At 37.0% G+C, this 22,874-nt stretch overlaps 1 protein-coding gene across 3 annotated transcripts in view; it reads right to left on the bottom strand.

The window, feature by feature from the left end:
- The window catches only part of gatad2ab (GATA zinc finger domain containing 2Ab), a 48,406-nt gene that overhangs the window by 15,612 nt on the left and 9,920 nt on the right, over positions 1-22,874 (bottom strand). The window lies entirely within an intron of this gene.

The following is a 22,874-nucleotide window of genomic DNA, read 5'->3' as shown; positions in this document are numbered from 1 at the left end:
TGCTTAACACCAAGTTGTGCTCAGTCAAAAATACAATCCTTTGCAGTGGAACCAACATAAATATTTTTTTTAAATACTGATGAAACTTTTGCTAATATTGCCCAGCACTTTGCCCCTCTGTACCCTCCCTGGACACAAAGGCTATATATCTGCTGGACATGGAAGCCCATATACCACACACACTGCTTTACATGTCACGACAGTAAGACAGATAGAATTGGTGGCAGATCAAAGCCTTTGCCGTGTCACTGTGGTGGAGCGTGTCAGGTAGAAAATGAGCGTAAGCCTTTGGGATAAGAGAGTTAGATGTACACGCCTCTAGGATGGCTGTTGCTGCTAGTTTCAGTTCTACAGACACGTGGCTACCTTTGTCCCGGAGGATAGAAATGGCATTGTGAAGAAGCCAGTGTTTAATGCACTGAATGCTCTGCTACTAAGCAACAAAGGGGTGGCATTTCAAATTGTTGTCCATGCATATGCTGCACTGGGTTATGTATGCTCTAGACTAGAGAATGGCTCAGAGGGATGTATTTACTAGTCCTCCTTGGTGCATTATTTTTAATTCCACTGAGGCTTCAGTGAAGCACCATCACTCACAATGCATTTGGCATCAGGAATTGTATTTCATGACAACCAGCCAAGTACAAAGAAAAAGGCAGTAATGCTAACAGGTTATAGACGCTGATTGCTTACTTGATCAGGTCCTCTGAAAATCACAGAATTAAATTGGTGAAACAAAAGCATGGAATCCTCACCTTTGGGAATAACCAGAATATATCCCCACTTTCATGCATTTCCACAATATGTTTCCCCATTGAAAGGATGGGTAAATGTGTGGCAAATGTTTGGAAAAAATAAATACATGGAGCTGTCAAACACTGTACAAAATCTTGTGTTACAAGATGTTGAGGTCAGTCTTGTAAAATTTGATGAGATTTGATTGTGTTTTGTCCTGCACTTCTTAGGCTTAGAAGCTTAGAAAACATATTATTGACAAGATTTAACTTTGTTTTTTAGTTTTTTTTTTAATGAGTTTGGGATGTTAGTGTGTCAGTAATTACATCAAATTATGTAAAGCAGATAAAATGGAAATGGATACTCAAGAATGGAAATTAATAATAAAAAAATAAATAAAAAAATATTAATAACATTTAAAAACCTGAATTGGGTAAACCCTGAAATGGAAACTGGGAAAACTGAAAACAGAAAGACAAAAACTGTACTTTACCAAGTAGTCAAAAGCAACTCTGATTATTTAAATCAGTTTGTGATTTTCTATTACAATCTTAAGTTACCAGGGGGAACACCGAGATCAAATTCCATTGGCCAGGAGTCAAAATACTCAAGATAAGACATTTGGACTAACAATGAACACAAACATTTACAGTGTAAATGAGATTTAATTGTGACTCCCAATTAAATCACAATTTCTCATTTCTTTCCACCAAGTAGGCCAACTTTTGTAGGTGGTCTACGTTTAGTCAGACCTCCAATTTTCTGTAATTGGGTAAAACGGACAGAAACTCTGGAATATACTTCCTGAAATGAAAATGGGCATATCGTTGTTATTCGTGTACTTTTTTTATCATTAAAAATGCACAGATGTCAAATCTCGTCCAGAATCCTGCGTGATTTCAGCACATGCTTTCATCCTACTGATGCAAAAAGATGAAAGTATTAACTCAATTAACCATATTGAGCATGTTTGGCACCATTTTGAGATGTCTAATGGCCAATAATGACATCATCTAACCAGGAAAAGCCAACAAGACATTTTGAAATATGAAAGAGAGGAAAAAATTCATCTTAACTAACAAATCCACAACCAACAAATGTGGCCAAGATGATAAGAATAGTGGTCAGGCAAAGGAGGACCAGTAAATGATGAGTGGTCTGTGCCCATTTCTCTTGGGAAACTGGAGGAGGAATATCGTAGATGCATGTCTTTCTTATTCCCTCACTAAAATAGGCCTGAGGCCAGGGCTGATCTTAGAGAGAAAAAGGGGTGATGGTCTTGGGGGGTTGGAAGACGAATCTATCTATCAACCATTTCAAACTGATCCACTTTCTGCGTGACCTCGATCAATTTGTGATATCCAAAGGTGTGGATGATGTATGTTGCTGTCAATTATAAACAAGTGTTCAACAATGTGGATTGTAAAGATGTTTTGATTAATTATTAATTTTGTTTTCAGTGTCACAAAATATTATATGCCTACATTTAAGCAAATGCATAAATTCAGGACCCAGGCCAACACTGCAGGCTTTTTTCCACCTTTAATCCGTCTTCTATTGTGTCTCAAAGTTCATATAGAACCTAGATCAATGGCACAGTCTCATCCCCTCAGGTAGAGGGCATCTCTATTGCAGTACTAACTTCCCCACTGGGACTGGACCCTGCTAGCCAACACATTACCAGTCATTTTAATAAAGATGGAGGCATTTCTACTGTGTCCTCTAGGGTTTATTAAACAAGGAAAACTATCATAGGTTCAAAAAAAAGGTAGAACTAATACAGAAAGCAGAGGGGTCTGTAGTTAAAAGGCCTTACCTCATTTCAAATTAATTTAGTCACTCAAGTTGACAAACATCTATCTAAACCAGTGCCCGTATTCACAAAGCATCCTAAGGCTAAAAGTAGGTCTTAATGACGTCACTCTTAGAAAGTTCTTAGAATTCCTCAAATTTTAAAATTTTTCTGCACTGGCTCGTGACAACAAGGCTAACTATGTTGATTTACCCCTGTTTTGCCATATTAACTCGTAACATTTCAGCTGTAAGATAATATATGATCGCAAGTCACTACTCCAACTAAAAGTTGCCGGCAGCTGAGGCACGGTAGCGGCCGATGTGCAGAGAAACCTACGCAGCCTAGGACTGCTATGCCTAGATGACCGAGCGGCCCACGAAGCAGCGGGTTGGTCTGCCAGCACTCTCCACCACTGGAGCAGATGGAGGCGGCGTGACAAATGGCAGAAAAAGTGGCTGCCACGAAGGACTATCGGCTAGGCTAAAGGCTAAGCCATGGAGAACCCCGCACAGCGCACACACATCACACACCGCTTATATAGCCATGTGTTTTACTGTAATGTGCAGTTTTTTGGCTGAAAACAATAACAAGAGTATCTGGGTAGCGTCTACAGACACGCCTACTCATGAAGCGAGCCGAACAGGCGGGCAATGTCTACAGTAGCCCCTCCCATCAGTCAGCACCGCATGCGGGTGCTTAAGGAGAACTGACAGGCATCCCGGCAGTGTCAATGCTCGTCTGAGGTTTGAGGATTAACGGCATCTTAAAATACCGTTAACAGGACCGATAAGGATGTAGGGCCCCGGGGCCGTTTTGATACCGGGTTTCGGTACCCATCCCTACTGGGAATAAAACTACTCTGATTCTGACTTTTCTTACACAGCGTAACGTAATAGCAGCCTTGTATTGCTGCATGATTTGTTCGCTCCTTTCTCTGTGTGCTGTAATCTCTGTCCTCGCTTTGATTGCAGCAGGTAACAGTGCTTCACACAGGTATCTTGTGCCACACAGGAGAGGGAACGATGCATTGATTATCAGGGCCAACAATCACAGTAATCACTGACAGCTGTGTCTGCTCCACCATTAATATCAAATACATAAAGCAGTAAAATTATCAACGTGGACAGTTAACTACAATGAGTATATCAATACAATAATCAGCATGTGAATGAGGTTCAAACATTTTAATTTAACTTTGCTGAATTCAATTAATTTCATGATTACAGATTTCTTAATGCAATCCAAGTATGATCAGTTTATTTTACTCTCCATTCATTATTAGGAGCACAGAGCACCATTTTTTTTTCATTTTTTCATACCCAGTAACGGGGTCAACCACACCTAAGACAACAATTTGTGTCCCTCCTTGCTCAGAGTTGCTCTCAGAAACTTCCTGAATGACTTTTAAGCTAAGATTCCATGCTAGGAATTTTTAGGCTCAGCTAGGAGCTCTCACTCTGAGAAGCTTCGTGAACACGGGCACTGGGTTTCTCAACTGGTCTTACTCTGGGACCAAATCACGACCCACTTCTATTTTCTTTTTTTAGAATTCACCCAACCAAATTTAGTTTTTTTTAAAATAGCTGTTGAAAACACGTAGATATATAATATTTTTAAAACATAAATCTATATATTTTCCTGTGCAACATGCATTTCACAGCATGCCTGTCAAAAGAAAAGTTTCTTTTAAAAAAAAAAAAAAAAAACATAAGAGACATTAAGTATTTATTTATTTTTGACCAGCTGTTTGCCACCCACCCAGTATAGGTCTGCGACTTTTGGTTCCTAACCCACCAGTTGAGAATCGCTGACCTAAATATATATGATCAAATGATATTCCTACGATAACACAGGACTTTATTAGTAGCACAATAGGAGAATCCTATAAATTAAGATTATTAATACCTGATGTCATTTTTGTGGCTACACATTCCAAAACATTGGGATTTGTTCTTCTTGACACCATCATCTAAATAATAATAGGAAAAGATCAGACAACCTACACTAATCTATTCACCAGGGGAAGGGTGGGGGCAGGGACCAGGCTGAGAAGGTGCCATGGTTGGGGGAGGGCGAAGGGTGCAGAGCGCATGTGGTGAGCTGAGCCACAACTGTACCCAAGTGAAAAATACTCTTCCTCGTCTTCCTCCTGTGCTTGCTCACTCTGTGTCCTTCCCTTTACCCCTCCCTGCATCACACGCACATATGCTCTCCTTAACTATGGCGGCCTTGGCCATCCTCGAAGTGTGTGCGTGTGTGTGTGCCCCTACTGGTTGAGTCCTGAATGCCATGGGTTAAGCCCCTGCCATTTTAACGCCACTGACAGATCAGACCATTAGGGTGTTACCTAACAAAATGGAAGCCTTTAACCCTCAATTTGCCAGATTGTCTCTCTCCCTGTGTGTGTGTGTGTGTGTGTGTGTGTGTGTGTGTGTGTGTGTGTGTGTGTGTGTGTGTGTGTGTGTGTGTGTGTGTGTGTGTGTGTGTGTGTGCAGGAGCCAAAACCACAAAGAACAAATGCATGCGCGCATGTCTCCACCTGGATTCTCCCTGTGCAACATGATAATTATAACAGCAGTATATTCAAGAAGAATAAAGCTGACTTTTTAATATACAATCATACGCATGTGAAATCATGCTGGACATAAAACAAAAACATCTTAATCTCACACATGAGCAAGACTACAACTGAAAAAACTTCAACATCTTGAACCAGACAATTTGCCAAAGACCTAAATTGGCAATACTATAGCCAAAACAACCTTGAAACATAATTAGAAAAATTGGTAGATAAATATAAGTATGATCTTTTAATGGTCATAAAGCAAGACACATGAAATATTTCACAAATCCAATTACAGAGAGTCTTCAATTTAAACAAAAATTGAGTGAGTTAAAAGCAAGGGCGAAGGCAATGACGCAATCAAACAACGTACAGCGACGCGTGTGTCTGATGCACATTTCTTAGCGCCCGTTTACCTTTGCTGTGCCTGTAAAAGTTCCGCCCGTTTTTCGTGTAGCTCAGCTTTAATTTTTTGTCCGTGCCTTGTAGGTACACATTCACAGTCAGCAGGCTACCTCAAGTACAACCGTTTCAGTGGGAACTTCCGGTTTACAAAATAAAAGTCCGTTGGAGCAACAATATTAGAATGTTACATTTGAACAACATCTCATCAGAGCTACAGAAGATCTGTGGGACAAGTTGTTGTGGACGAGACCATCGATGCCAGAGATTGTAGAGTCTTAAACATTGTAGATTATTGATAACTTCTGATATTGTCAAATATCCTGACCCCTAGTGGTGAAATAACTGATGTTTCCTTGCGTCCAATTAGTTTTGTGTAATCATTACGGTCTGGAATGATGTTATCAGGATAATTTAAATTAGGTTCATTTAAACTAAGTTTATCAAAACTTAATCAATAAACCTGATCAGATTCAGTAAATCATTGATCCCTGAGAGGAAATCAGGTGACATTAATGCTGTTCTCATACATCTTTATATGACACAAATAATTAAAAAAAGAGCAGTCAGAATAATCCATCTCACTACAACTTATATCTACTTTAATTGTATCTTACTTTATTTTTGACATGCATTGTTGTTTAATTTTTTATTTATTTATTAGTATTTATTTTGTTTCCTCACAGGAGTTAAAAACGAATATTTTCTTTAAAAAAAAAAAAAAAAAGATAAATATTTCTATAAAAAAAAACGGAATTTAAAATTTTTTAAATGGAAAACACGGAATTTGGAAAAAAATGAAACAGATTTTATAGGGTCCGAGGTTTACATTATTAGCCTATCTACTGTGGCTAAGCAGACTTGTGCCAAAAGGACAATAATTCAGTTGTCGTGAGTTTATCCACTTTAATGCACTTTAGGTTTTTTTTGGAATGCATGTTTTGTGTTATTTGCAGGCCTAATATAAATTAAAAAAATTTGTTGTGCTTTTTTTGAAAAGCAAAGGCTACTGGAATATTTACAAAATGTCAGAATATTCAATAAACATTTACTTTCTTTAAAAAGCATGTGTAAAAATGTATTCTAGGCTATTTGTGCACTACAAAAAAAAAATAGTGAAAAACCACAACAACAATATTTGGTATTCGGCCAAGTGTTTATATTTTATTTGGCTTCGGCCACAAATTTTTATTTTGGTGGATCCCTATTTCTTAAGGATATATATAGTAGCAGGAAATTGGAAAAGGGAAAATAATGACAAGGTTATTTTAATACAAGACGTGAGGCACACAAGTGGCACACTGCTCAATTTCACAAAAACAAGATAATCTCTCATTTTTCCAGTCTTCTGCAATAAACAAGAAATGAAAAAGAAATGCAGCTACTTATTTAGATGGTTCTTCAAAGACACTGAAAAACATCTGGAAACATAATTCTCTACCCCAAGCTAGGAGTAAAATGTACATTACAACTTTTTGTATACTAGTAATTAACATTTCAATATGTTCCAAAGTCCATTACATTAATCACATTTAGCCATTCATACATAAATAGCAACAGAGTTGCCATGAATGTTTTGCTAAAGGACACATCCCACATAAAGACAAGCATTGTTGTGAATCGATCATTCATGTTCATATTCAACCTCTTTTCTACTGATGCTCCCAGTACAAAACAAATATGGTATTCAGTATCCATTATGAGATACAGTGTTGACTCAATGATTGCAATCTCGCCATTACCTAAACCCTTAATTTTTTGTACATTTAGAATCATTGTAAACATCATAAATGTGTCTTAAGCCTTAGTTCATGCAGTTTTAGATTTCTGTAATTTATTCTTAATATATATTATTAAGATTCGTAGGTTTTAGTCAGTAACCTAAAGCCATTTCCATTTCATAAGGTAAAGTCAGACTAACTACAAAGTCTTGGGGGAGATATGACATTTGAACCTTTGACCTCCCGTCTGCAAAGAACAGGTTGTGTGCAAATGTGTGATATTGTCCCAAACATGCATGTGACATTTCTGCTTTATTGCAATTTCTACTTGAATTTCATGTATAGAATAAGAAAATACAATTTTTTTTATTATTATTAATAACAACTGCCATTTCCGTTTCAGCTAGTGTTTCTGTATTTTCTAGGGCTGTAGTCAACCAAGGAAATGGTTGGTCGACCAAGACTATGGCTCACGTAGCGATTAGTCGCCCAAAAAAAAAAAAAAGGAAAATGAATAAGCAGGTGCAGAGGAGGACGAGGAGAAAGAATGAGACGAATATTTTTGTTTTGGCTTTTTGCAGTGCCGATTTGCTTTTAAACAGACCATTTCTGATATGAACCTCATTTAAGCTTTGACCAGAATCCAACAAAGCAAAAGTGAAACCTACATGGCCGAGAGACAAAAGGTATTTATATCCGTGCCTGACCTGAAACAGACAATTAAAACCTATGTTTTCCTCATACAATAGACATGTTTACGTTAGTTTTAGTGGTAATCCTGCTTTTATTAATAAACTGCTGATGTCAAAATCAGATCAGCGCACGGGAAAACTAACGCACATCAAACACAGGTGCGCAGTGTGCCTGCAACGCCAGAGACAACAGTGGATCTATTTACATGCAGAAAAAGGATTGATTCAATAGTGGATGCTGGTGCTTCAAGTCTGTCTTAATTCGCTCCTTCTCTCTGCTCTGATCTGCGGACACTTTTTTTTTTCTTTTGCAGCTAGTACGCACTCACACAGCTGTTGCTGGACATAAAATCATGTTTAGGCATTAAATAAATTAGATTTGATATTTAATCCTTATCACTTATATAAATGCATTGCTTTTTTTTTTTAAAAGCGGTATTGAAACTGATACCATTGCTGGTCGACAAAATGAAAATCTTAGTCGACCACAATGGGATTGACCAATTAGTCGACTAAACGACCAAAGTCGCCAGCCCTAGTATTTTCCATCCATTTTCTGCGATACTGGAGAACTGCACAAAAACCAAACTTCTAATTTTTGTGCATTGGATGAACAAATAATATATTGATACTACTCTGCTGTGTTTATCACAGCAGCAGTAGCTGTTTCAGCAGTTTCAAACACTCACCGGAGCCGTTACGTTGCTTTGTTCTCCTCCTCACCACTTCTGATTACAGGAATAATCCATTCAAGACGATAGTCCACTGTTTTGTCCAACCGCTGCACCACATTGGGTCACAAATAGGGCTGAAAGATTTTAGAAAATAATCCAATTGCGATTTTTTTTCCTCAATATTGCAATTTAATATGTGATTATTATTTCAAGGGCCTCTTGTCATGTATTTTTTCAATGAACACAAGCAATAAATCAATCTGTTTCATAATAAACAACTTCAGATTTATTTGAACTTTAAATAAATGTGAAATGTAAATTTTAAAGCACAGATTACAACAATAAAACAAACAAATCTGTGGCTTTACCTCTTCAACATTATGGATGGGTTCTGCAGCAGCACACACTTTTCTGACTCAAAATCACAGTAGCAGCTTAAATAGCCATGTGTTTTACTGTAGTGTGCAGTTTTTTGGCTGAAAACAATAATAAATGTGTAGATAGCATCTACATACATGGCTACTCATGAAGCAAGGCGAGCACTGTCTACAATAGCCCCTCCCATCAATCAGCTCCGCATGCGGGTTCTTAAGGTGGACTGACAGGCAGCACGGCAGTATCAATGCTTTTCTGAGGCTTGAGGATTAACGGCACCTTTAAAATACCAGTAACGGGGCCGATAATGGTCGCTTGTCGGTCCAAAAAAAAAAAAACTGCAGCCTTTGCGATTAGAAAATCGCGTTTCATGATATCGCAAGAACATCGCCAATGCGATTAATCATTCAGCCTTAGTCACAAACACGTAAGATCACGTCAAAGGCTAAACAAGGTGATATAACGGTTACTAAAAATGAAACTGATTGTAACTGCTCGCTGGGCACTACTCCGTGGCTGCCCACTGCTCCTCAGGGAGGGGTTAAATGCAGAGAACACATTTTGTATGTAGCTTTACATATATGACAAAGCATAATGTATATTTTATATTATGTTTGTTTTACCTGTGAGGTAGTTTGAGAGGGAGGAGCTCACATTGTTATACAGGGTAGGAGGAGCCAGAATTGTCAGGAAGAGTTTCCGTAATACGCTACAAAAAATCCAACTCACCCGTTTAAAGCTGACTTTTTACAAAATGTGGAAAAACAAGGGAGGGAGGAAACAGAACTTTTCCAACTTTGGCCCTCTGAATGAGGCTAAAGGGATGTATATCACTGTAGCAAAACCATTATAAAGTTAATTTTTCATAATACTGCTCCTTTAAGATAGACACCAAAGAATGAAATGTGCTATTAGATATGAATCCTATCTAAAGTGAAAGTAACTCTTTTTGTCAGCGTAACTTTGTTTAACTCTACACAGTAAAGAACAACACATTCATAACGCTAGCACATATGCGCTTGGAGAGAGTCAGGGGAACTTGACATACATTGATGTCATATGTATGTATCCAAGTGGTTGGTCTGCCTGTGTGCTCTACTGGGAGTTTGAGAGTTGCCATGTCAGCTATGGCTACACAGAGGAAACCTTTGTTGGAGGTAGACTGAAAAACAACTCAGGAAATGTGTAGTCTAAAGGTGTGTAGTCCTTCTTACATTCGATGAAATGATTCCCCAGTCAAGACTGATCACACGGGCCATCACTATTGTGAAAAAGTGGTACCAGAACCAATCAGATGTGTGGTTGCTCCATCCATTATTCATTTAGGAGGCTTTCATTGCCTGCCAGACCAACATTTGCAGTAAAATCATCAACCAAACTTCTCCTTTGCAATAAAACTCTAAAAACACTGCCCCAAACACCTAGAATCTGTTCATTATATGTCAATGTGCTACTTAGATTAAACCTCATAGATAGTGGTCGTTTTAACGCTCATAAAACCCAACATTTGTGAATTTCACTAAATATGAGGTCAACAAATGTTTTTAAGGAAAGATTTGCTTACATATTACACCATACTAACATACTATGGTGATTTCTGCACTCGCTGTCTTGTTGGGTTTGGTCCTGCTCTTTAGATACATTAAAACCAGCTGTAAAACATCTCTTGGAAATAAGTTCTTACTGTATTCCTGCTTTTCATTCATTTCATAACGTTATTTTAAAAACACATGACTAAAGTTACTTTGCCCATAATTAAAAGCACAAACTTAGAACATCCAGTTATCAGTTTTTCAAAATGTCCCCAATTCTGTTTTAAAGTTTACCCATTTGTGTAAATCCAGCATCATTTTACATACTTCCATTTAATGCCAGGCGATATGACGATACATATCGTGGGGACGATAGAAAAGTGTATCCTGCTATTTCTCTTCTATCATTTATAACCTAATTTTATCAGTAATTAAAGCAAATATTTCATTAAATAGGCTACAACAAATGTATTAGTAATGTCTTGTCACTATGCAATGCATACACAAGTTTATATAAATTTCTAAACAAGAATAAAAAAGAAGTTTTTCGCACAGAAACTCCATCTTGTGGTTTTGTGACATGGCGCTGCTTTACGTTATTTGACTCATGAGTGGAGGAGTGCTGAAAGATGGACATGCAACAGGATGAGGTTGAATGCCCAGAGTCGCAACAAACAGACAGCTACGCAGGCAGCCCATGAAGAAGCACTTTTACCGAAAGGAGGGGGTACGTCGGTGATTCCATTACATTTTGGGTTCAAGAGGTCCGACATGGAGCAAAAGACGGTCTGTGTCACCATGGATAATGCCACTAACATATTTGCAATGGAACTGAATAAGTAGGAACGGCTACAATGCTTTGGTCACCGTCTACAGCTCGCCACTGGTAAGTGTAAAGTTGCGTTCACATGGAACGCAACTACAGTCACTACACTATACCAAGTATAACAATCTAAAAATGGCCTAGTGTAATATTGCAATGGGAATATTATACTAACAACAAAAATATTAGTGAATTGAAATTAGTTTGTTATCTTGTGCTATGTTTGATCAGCCTACGTATAGACACTATTACTGAACAAGATATACTCGCCTCCATTTTATTTTTATTTTTTTAACCTGTTATGGCAAAGAATTATTAATCAGTACATAAGTTGTTTAAGTTAGTGGTTCCCAAACTTTTCACCGTCTCGTACCCCTTCAGACATTTACCTGAAGCCATGTACCCCGCACTCCAGTATACTTAAAAAACATCATGTAATGCAGAGTTTTTCAACCTTGGGGTCATGACCCCATGTCAGTCGCCTGGATTTCAAATGGGGTCCCCTGAAAAACTATTTTAAACAATAGAAAAAAGATACTGATTAGAAATGTATTTTTAAAATGTTTTAATTATTATTCTAGTTTAATTGATGACACCACACACACAGACACAAAACAATCTTAAATAACTGCATTCTTTCACTTTCTGGAATACAAAACTATACTTTAAACTTTATTGTGGTATATCTTGATATATATAGTCATCGTGATACAAAATAATCCATATCATATGATTTTTTCCATATCGTGATATGATTCTTTCCATATCGCCCAGCACTACTTCCATTTTGTTTCCATTTCATCGTCTCTAATCATCCCTAACTAGATGCCCTGACTCCTTACTTCTTGCCAAACATGTTTCATACTGTTAATTGAGATGTACATCTCAACTAAAGTGCATCAAAATCAAGCATCTCTGTAACTGACAGAAAAAGTGTGTTGTGAACTTAAACCAAGCCAAATCATGGAAATTAAGGTTTTTTTTTTTTTTTTAACCACCCATTCATTTCAAGCAGCCTTTAAAACATACTGCAAAATGAATTTACTTCGCTTGAATTCCAAAATTGGTAGCAAATTAACAATCAAAAGTGGGACATGAAAAATGACGATATCCTTAAAATCTATGATTAAAAGCTGATGGCATCAAGCTAACCACAAATAAAGACATTTCAGCGATATAACAGAATGTCAGTGGCAAAGAAATATTTTTACATATTTCTAACTGATTTATTATTTGAAGCGTGAATATTAATATAGGCAATTGCAATGCCTTGATTTTACTGAGGTTAGTACACAATCATTGCCATGAATGCAATGTTTCTAATAACTGACAATCCTTTTTTCAGTGTGTTGATTTTTGGTCTCTGGTTTCCCCAATTTTGGTTTTGCCCAAGAATTTTCATTTTGGTGCATCCCAAGTAAATGTTCTCTCTGGATTGATCTATCATTGCAGAGGATTGTCGCTGATATATGCTTAGACAAAGTCTGGTTCATTTTACAAGTTGCTATTGCTTATGTCATGTCACGTGTGTAGTACCAGAAATTCAAGAACAATGCAGTGAAACGCAGACATGAATGGGTAACGGGACCTAGACATTCAGTGCTATAACTATACCATAAACTTTAAAGTTTCCAGAACATTGTGGTGGAAAATCGACATGAACACTCCATACAGATTCCAAACCCACCCCAGAAATAAACCAAAAACATGCTTGCTGTGAAGCCAAAGCTTGCCTTGCCACTATATCAATGTGTTACACATTGTGTGAGGACAGGTTTTTTTTTTTTTTAAATCATAAACTTTTATGGGTTTTCAGTTTAGGAACTTGTTTCATTAAAATGTATACAAAATGAACTACCATCATTAAATGAAAGTATTGACAAAACGTTTCTTTAAAAATGCTAATTTTACTAAATATAGAAAATCAACAATTTTACATAGCCCATAAGTGTCATAAAGTACCCCAGAGGTAAGTGTACAACCTTTTGTAAACCACTTAACCAAAGTTATGGAGTTTAAAAGTTAGTTTTAGAATAAGGCTGGACAACATGTTCCAAAAATCAATGTTTTTTTTCTTTTTTTCGCAAAATGGCAATACAATAAAAATCTTGGTATTTTTAACTCAAAGTCTCACCAGAAAGACAATTCTAGGTCAAATTTGCTGATGCAAAATGCCACACAGGCACATTGTGCCACTTTTGGATTTTTGTCCTTTAAGAGTTTAGGCGTAGATCTGGCTTAACTCCATTTAACAGTTAATGCTGTTCTGTGAAGAAGCAGCGACTCCTTAAACGAGTATTTTAATGCAAAATAAGCTATAAAATTAAAATATATCATGTAATTATAAGCAAGTTATTTTCTATACCGCCAAAAGTAGGAATCTCGATACATCTTGAATGTCGATATATTGTCCAGGCCTACTTTAGAATAAATATATACTACATATATAAGGCTGGGCAAAAAAACGATTTAATCGATTTATCGAATTTGCAGATAAAAACGATATTTATCTTGCAAATTTGAGTTTTAAAAGAAAAAAAATATATATAGTTTTTTTATTTCTATTTATTTATTTTTCCCCACCACAGTTTTATCTGACTTTTTTGCGTTCCGTCCTTGTGAGTTACTGTAGCGTGATGTGAGCCAGCCCCCTCTTTGTTTACATGTGTTTACCCTTTGAGTAGCTATATGTGTGCCACAGGCATGTTTAATGTTTTATTCATACTATGCTGAGATGTTAAGAGAAAAGTTTATTATTATTTTAATTGTAATGTTAAATTATAAAACATGTAGTTATCTGATTTCTTAATCAGAAAATTTAAGCTACTGTGAAGTTGTTAAAGTTGTTGAGGACAATCACAGTAACAAAGTTGCACTTTTGATAATATATCTGATGTCTGCAGTCATTTTTAAGTGCATTGAAAAAAAAAAAAAAAAATAGAAAATCAAATCGAAACTCAAATTTTTCAGAGATTTTTTTAGGCAAAATTGCCCATCGCTAATATATACTGTATATAAAGAGAGAAAGACTTTTCATAATCTACCTCGAACTGTCAGACCTGATGGTCACATTGTCAGCACGCATGTTTGATGTTTAACTGGGTAAACTAGAAATAGTTCAGTTAGTCAAACAGAAGAGGATTCCGATTCTCCAAGTTCAGGCACTGCCCAAGGCCTTTGTGTGGGAACCAGTGGCCACTGTGTCTACTCCAGCACTCAGAAAAAGAAGAGTTCCAACCGCAAAAATGCAACAGATGACCCTCAAAACAACTTGAAAAACAAAAAAAAAATTGACATTTTTGAAAAATCCAAATTTTAAGGTACTATAATTCCTTCTAAGGCCAGGCCGATGTATTGGTATAGCACATTTCATACACAAGGCACTCAATGTGCAAGATAACCTTTACTAGTCTTACAGAGTAAAAATTTGCAATGTTAGTGTTTACCTTATTAAAAGTGCAACATTTAGAAAACATTAAACCATAGTTGGAAATCAATTAATTAAAATCTTCCTCTCAGTCATAAGCTAGAGAAAAGGACCTAGATTAACCTAGTTTTCAAAATGTTCACAATGGATGTCAACTTCCACTTCTTTGCAGCATAACAACTAAAAGCAGCGTCACCTTGTTTGCTGTGAACTCGGAGCTCCACTATCTGACCTGTGTTAATAGATCTGAGAACGTGGAAATTAACAGAATATAGATAAAATGCCAGTACCGTGTGGCAAGAACATGTTTTTTTAATGGGGAAATGCTTCCTGGGACACCTCATTAGGTGCACCACCCACCCCCTCCCACCCTGGCCACTTCAAACACCGTCTAAACCACCGAAACACAGTCTAAACTGCCAAAAAACTCTAACTCATCACTCACTCCAAAATATGGAGCTGACTGGGTCGCTCTAAGCAGCTTCACCTACTCAGAGTGTTAGATCAACATCTCATCAGTACTACAGAAGATCCGTGGAAAAAGTTGTGTTGTTGTGAATGAGACCACCAATACCAAGGATTGCAGAGTCTGAAACATCGTAGGCTAATGATAGCTTCTAATGCTGTCAAATATTCTGATCAAAACTTAATCAATAAACCTGCTCAGATTCAGTAAACCTTTGATCCCTGAGGGGAAATTGGGTGACATGAGTAGAGTCACAGTACAACTAATATATATCTTTTAATTGTAGCTTACTCATTATTGTAAATGTTTTTTATTATTATTTATTTTTGTTTCCTATTTTGTTTTCATTAATATTTTTAAAAATGCAAACTTTTAAAACATTTATGTGGAAAACAGTTTGGAAAAAAAATCAAATGTATTTCATAGGGCCTCGACTGTGTTTTTCCAGTAGGTTTTAGTACAATTCAAAAAGTGCAGTGAGAACGTAAACCGAGCTAAATCAAAGTGTTGAAATCATCAGCCCATTCGAGTGCGGGATTATTACTTTGTGAATGTAGCCTAAATGATAAAGATTACTTAGTTATTGATATTCAACAAAAAAAATTATTTACATTGATTTGTTTGAAAGTGAAAATAACTTCAATTGAAATTAATATTTATGTAAAATATGAATTTTTCTATACACTAAAATCTACTTGGACCCCCTTTCTACCTTTAAAACAAAATGTGAAGACAGTTCAGAAACACAGCAATGACGTGGTTTTTCTCTCTCTCTCATTACGTCACATCTTAATAATTGGTCTATTGTGTCACATTTCCACTATGTGGTACCAGAATGGTTTTACTTCACTCTATTTGACTCTAGTACCCAATACAAGATAGCACATGTTTAGTAACTGCTTGCTTGCCATTACATCGAGGGCCAAGGAGGCACAAATATATGACAAGGGCTACTTTACCAGTGATTGGCAGTTGACATTTTAGCAGCCAGGGTTGTCTCGTTATTATAGCTCAGAATTCTGATATCCTGGTCCTGGAGCATGCACTCTTTTGATGGTGTTTGTTAATGAACTCTCAAGCCTTGTTTTTCCACTGCTGTGTAACAGTTCTAAGTAGCATAAATGAAAGCAGAATGTATTTATGAATGTTGGCGCTCAAATTCTTCTTTCTTTCTACAAGTGTCTAAGTTTGGTGAGTCTGCCTGAAGTGTAGCCTCAGTTTCCTGTACTCACCAGTGTGGTGTTTTGCTGCTGTGGCCCAAATATTTGATTGTACAAAGAGAAATGTCTATTGGTTGGGATGTCTGGCACTAACAGCCTTGCAACATCAGGACTCAAGCTTTGACCATAATGATTGCATATGCGACCTTTCAGTGTATGCGACTTAAAATGTCATCTGGTCGCATTGATGCAACTGCATAATGTCTAACACAGGCACTGTATTAGACATTGTGGTTGAAAGTCGGCCTTTTTCACGGTCTTAGTCAGTCTGCTCCAGCTGCACCGCCTCTTGTTCTGAAGAGAGATCTTGGTGGCGTACACGTACAGCACATATGCACACAACAGACCCCAGACTCTCTCGGACTGATCAAAGAGCGGAACGAGTTGCTCCCATATACTTTCTGTTTAATACTGGACTTTTCACTAAGTTAAGAGGTTGGTGGACACAGGAGGGAGGGTGTACACACCTCTCCCCTGCGTTGCACCTGTAAATGAGGACTTTAAACATCAACAGATTTTGTGACGGCCATAGAACCCGCTCCGCTGATCAGAATCAGAATCAACTTTATTGACCAAGTAATGTATTGAATACACACAAGGAATTTGTCTTGGTGAACTGTGCTTTCTCTGATGGAGACTTCATACGTAGTTCTGGTGTCTATTGCTGTAGCAGTTTGATCTACAGTGTGGACACACCCCTCCTCTCATAGTCACAACAGAAAATTAAATGGTTTTAGTAGTTTTGAAGTGTCGGAGAGATGCGTGCATTAATACCTGTATTTACTTATATTTAATGGCGTGGGCCAGGGTTTGGGTGTGTACACAGCCACAGGGATATTTTTCCTGTTGAATCATTTATATGAATAAAAGAGATGGCACAAATATAATAAAAAGGAATTATATATATAAATATATACACCGTATTTTTCGGACTATAAGGCGCACTATCAATGAATGGGTCTGACTGGGTCTATTTTCATATATAAGGCGCACCGGACTATAAGGCACACCGGTTTGTTATTATTATTATTATTATTATTAAGACGCATTAAGCGAAATAAAAGTCAGATAAGTCAAACTTTATTCAACTCATTAACAATAACTCTCAACATTGTTCAGGCTTAACACATAAAATACAGAACAATACACTCACTTTTTCAGTTCAGTATGTTGAAGCACAGTATATTAATTTCATATATAAGCCGCATCTGATTATAAGGCGCACTGTTGATTTTTGAGAAAATTAAAGGATTTTAAGTGCGCCTTATAGTCCGAAAAATACGGTATATATACACACACACACACACACACACACACACACACACAAAAACATATATCCTCTTTTATTTATTAGGAAGAGAACTGAAAATGAAATGTGTTAGTGTATCAGTTGGACAAAATCCTTGTAAACTCTAAGTTTCCTGCTGTCACAACCCAATAACTAACGTTATTTACATCATTAGCCCAAATGTTAGGAAAACCTTAATACATTGATTTTACTAATTTTATTTCTAATGATGAATACACCTTTCCTTGTGGACAAGAATCTTTTTATCAAATCCATTTTCTTATTATTTAACCAAAATGTCAGGAAAACACCAATAAATGAATTGAAATCATAGTTGCTGCAGACACACAATAGAGTTCAGGTTTATGTGCTGAGATTATGAGAACCAGTGACGAACATTAAAGAAAACTGTGGCCAAGTATAATTTTCAAAATCGTAAGTTGACTTTTCATCACATATTTTGGCTCATTTTAGATCTATGTATTTTTGTTTTTTCAATCAACAATTCAATAAAATTACTCTAAATAAGTTGAAAATTACTGAAAAGCTCTCACTTTAAGGTGGACAAACAACCAATTCATGTGCTGGTGCGACCAACTGAGAAAGTTGGTAGTACCAGTGCTCCCAGTGGAAAGGCCTGAACATAACAGCTGTAACCCTCCATTCTTCCTCAGTCTGATTGGCAGGCTATTTTGACTGTATCTACAAGCCTACATACCTAGTCACAGCCAAATGTTTGGCAGAAAAAAGTAAGTAGTACTAGTTAGGATTTTTGGAGGCGTGCGTCAGCCTGCGGTGTAGGGATCTGGGTCGATGCAGAGGGCTAGTTACGGCGTTGTGTATAGTGAAGTTTTCAATAGGCTTTACACTGATCTGATTGGCTATATCCAATCGGCCGATATTTTGCATTTTTTGCAATTAATGTGATCGGCAGTTATGTCTTAATTCATCGATCCGATCAATGACGTCATTGTCGTGATGAAACTTTCTGTAGATGTTCCCATTGCATTGTTTCATCATCTCATTCACACCGAAGAGTTATTTGCTTTACGTGACACAGCTTTATATCACTCACATTTATGCACAAAGGTGAAAACCTATGAACAAACTGTAAAAATGTCTCAGTTGGCGCGAGCAGCTGACCGCCGGACTTCTTCCCCAGTCTACTAGCTCTGAAAGCTGGGACAGCGTCTGCTGTTAGTGTGTGTGTGTGTGTTTGTTAAAATTGGAGAGTCCGAGAGCAAAGCGCTTTCATACCGGACACTTCTGTCAGTTTCAGGGTGTGGTGGGCATAGAAGGTGCGTGCGCGCCCCACCTCCACTATACACCTGGGAGTCTAACTTTGCTACGGGGGCCGAAGCTATCCTCAGCTATCCCCACCCACACACACTGCATGAAAATTATTCAACTCTTCCACTCCCTCACAGTCACAGGGCTGCGTTTAGGTGAAACCGTTGGATTTTCTGTGAATCTGTATCAGGTAGAACCGAATGAATTCGGTCGGTACCTAAAAAAAAAAAAAACAACCTGAATTGATATGATCGGTGATTGTTTTTTTGTTTTTTTAAACTCACTGATCGCTGATCGGCCCAAAACTCCTAATCGCGTAAAGCCTAGTCTCAACCTCTGCTTAGAAAACGCTTTAATGCTCAGATGTATTGAAATACGTTCACACCGCAAACAAGTTGGCCTGTATCTAAACAAGCACGTGCTGGCTGTGGTTTTTCCTTCAACATGCTGTGTCGTCCAGGTTGTTTTGGTCATTTAAGTCTTTAAAAAAAAGAATTCTGTCGAAAATGGCCCAAAAGCACTGGCTGAGTTTTTGGTACATCACTAATACAAAGTTTCTAGCACCCCAGTCCACAACATCATTCAAATAACAATGTTCTGCTACTGGACAAACTACAATATAAAAGACAAAACATTATTTTGTGAAACTCCTACATTAACAGAGCCAGACCTCAAATGTCACATTTTTTTAGGAATAAATTGGGATATAGTCAGTAGAGCTGAGTGAAAAAAAATCAATTTTGAATCGATTTCATTGAAGTTTTCCGAAGTCAACTCATAGGTGCTGAATTTTTTTTTTTTTTTTACCTTAAACCCAGTTGTCTCACACTATCGTGTGATGATAGCAAAGTCTACTACTGTGTCTGCACAACGAGAGAGTGCATTCAATTCAGTGCAAACATGGCAGGCAAAGCTCCGCTAGTTATGCCACCGCAACTTAAGTCAGAAGTTCGAAACTATCTTATTAATTTTAAAGATCAATACTGAATCCAAATTGAATCAATTCAGGAAATTGGCCATGACACCCAGCTCTGATAGTCAGTCAATTTTATTAGAAAGTTTAAATGTATTATACATGTTTCCATTCACACCAATGAGAACAGAACAACTACATGGAGTAAATGGGAAAAATAATCATTAAGTTTCATTTGCAGCCATGACTTATTTCACCCCTTTATGCGGCATAACATTTTTAAATCTAATAAAACATTAGCCATTAAGTGACATTTTAAGAAGGATTCTTAACAGCAGCCACCAAATCCCTTTGGGAAATGCAATGTGCAAAATGTAATGGTACATGTGCCCCCTTAAGTGGTGCCAACTCGTTGATATAATCTAAAAGTAGGGTGACCAGACATCCCAATTTACCTGGGACAGTCGCGGTTTTCAGAGCTACGTCCAGTGTCCAGTAGGGGTGAGTATTGCCAAGGATGTTGCAATACGATAGGTATCACAATACGATATTATCGCGATATTCTGCTCAGTTAATATCAAAATTAAACGTAGAGATGAAAAATCAAGTTGCTGTATATGTTCATCAGAAGATATTGATCATTCAGAGGACAAATTGAATCAAAACTATTTGCTTCAAAACATCTTATTTATTATTAGTGTTTTTGCACATTTTCACTGAAAAAAAAAGAAAACGCAGTGTTACACACTGCCATCATAAAATGAAGTGCAACAACTTTCTTTTCACTGAAACTACTGTGTAGAAGTCTCAAAGTAACCATGACAATATAATGACGGCATTGTAACAACTGTAAGTGAGAACATTAAGGATAAATCACCCTGAGTAACTGACAATGCACAAAAATAAGAAAAAATAATTATGAACTCATTGAAAGCACTGTAACCACCACTGAAATATTGCACAAATACACAAAAACATTGACTAAATAAAAAAATAAATCTATTTTTCTAAATTAAAAAAAAATCGTTTTAAAATCGATTTTTTTTTTTTCACACCCCTAGTGCCCTGTCGATTTCCTCCAAACTTTTGATTTGTCTCGGTTTTTCACAAGCTTAGTCCTGTTTGTCTAGGGCCCTATTAAATCAGTTTGATTTTTTCCCAAATTCCGTGTTTTTCACTTTATTTTTTAAATATTTATAATTTTTTAAAGAAAATATTAGCTTTTAACTACTGAGGGGAAACAAAATAGAAACTCATAAATTAAAAATAATAATAATAATTAAACAAAATGTACGTTAAAAAAATAAGATACAGTTAAAAAGTAGATATAAGTTGTAGTGACATGGATTATTCTGACTGCTCCTTTTTAAGTCCTATAAAGATGTATGAAAACAGCATTAATGTCACCCAATTCCCTCTCAGGAATCAATGGTTTACTGAATCTGAGCAGGGTTATTGATTAAGTTTTGATCAACTTAGTTTAAAATAACCTAATTTAAATGATCCTATCTTCTGTAGCTCTGATGAGATGTTGTTTGAATGTAACATTCACGGACAAAAGGCTGGAATAAAAAGAACTAAAAGACAACACGGTCTGAGTTATTCTTCTTTAGCCAGACAACAGTTCGAACACTGAGCAGGGGAAGATGATTAAAGCTGATCACATTCTCACAGAGCACCGCTGCGCTACATGAAAAACGGGCCGAGCTTTACAGGCACAGCAAAGTTAAACGGGCACTGGTGGCTCTGTATTTAGGAGTCAGTGATGATTTGCAGTGTTTTTAGACAGTTTGTGACGGAGTTTAATGCAGCCAGGACAGGAGGAGGGAGGGCGATGCACCTAATAAGTGGTCCCCGGAAACATTTCCCCATAAAAAAACAGTCTTTGCCGCACGGTGACGGCGTTTCATACCGATTCTGTCCATTGGTCGATTCAGTGATTCCGTCCACAATTTCCGTTAACGCAGATTTTATAGGGTCCTATTTGTCCAGTTTATTAAATTAGATGTCTGTTACCACTGACAGAAAAGACACTGAAAGCAGCAGCGCATTTTGCTTAAAAATGTGATCTCTGTGGACTGTGAGATGCCATAGTGGCCCTTGCAATATAAGCAAATTAAAAAGCTCAAAATTCGTCCACTTCTTTGCAATTCCATGCTGATTGGTCAATGACATTGACAATATGACTCATTCGGTTCCTCTCATGCTTTCGCCTTCAACATGCCTAAAAGAAAAACTAGTATTTATTTATTTTTTTTCTTTTATTATTCAAAACTATTTTATAACTCAAAATACTGCTTTTTGTTTGACTGATAGCCACTAAAATTTGGTTCAACCATTTCAAATAATACATTTCATCCAAAAAGGAAAAAAAGAAAAGAAAAAGAAATGTTATTTATGTGACCTTTTTTCGTTACAAATAAAAGCATATGCAAATAGTTTATTTTGAAAATCTTTGCCTTAATTGTGAGCACACTTATCAATATTTCACTGTGTAACACAAACCCAGTGATTCATAACTTTCTTGAGACACGTTCACCTTAGCTGTAACAACATGGAAACATTGAGCAAGACAAAGACATGTCTGCCTAATGAAATTACATGTGATGATCAGGAGCAAAAGGTCAACTTTTACAAACCGGATCTCAGCGAGCAATGAACCATATAGATTGGGGAGTCTTTAGACATAATAAACACCTCGACTTTTACACTCAGTGATCGTTAAAATCTACTATGGAGTAAACCCACTAAATGAAATGTGTTGACTGTGTGTGGTTGCTGGTGGTGATCTTGAACCCACACACACACACCGACGGAGGCACACCGTCCACCATTACGCCTCCATAAAGAGGCTTTTCACGGTTGAGCTAATCTGACAAAGTTGTGAGATCAATGGCTCACAAAGCCGTAAACATTGCCATCCACGGTTAAAACGATGACCAAGCTCAGACACAGTCC

This window comes from Gouania willdenowi, chromosome 4, assembly GCF_900634775.1.
Source record: "Gouania willdenowi chromosome 4, fGouWil2.1, whole genome shotgun sequence".
NCBI classification, from domain to species: domain Eukaryota; kingdom Metazoa; phylum Chordata; class Actinopteri; order Blenniiformes; family Gobiesocidae; genus Gouania; species Gouania willdenowi.
This window is presented reverse-complemented; position numbering and strand designations above follow the sequence as displayed.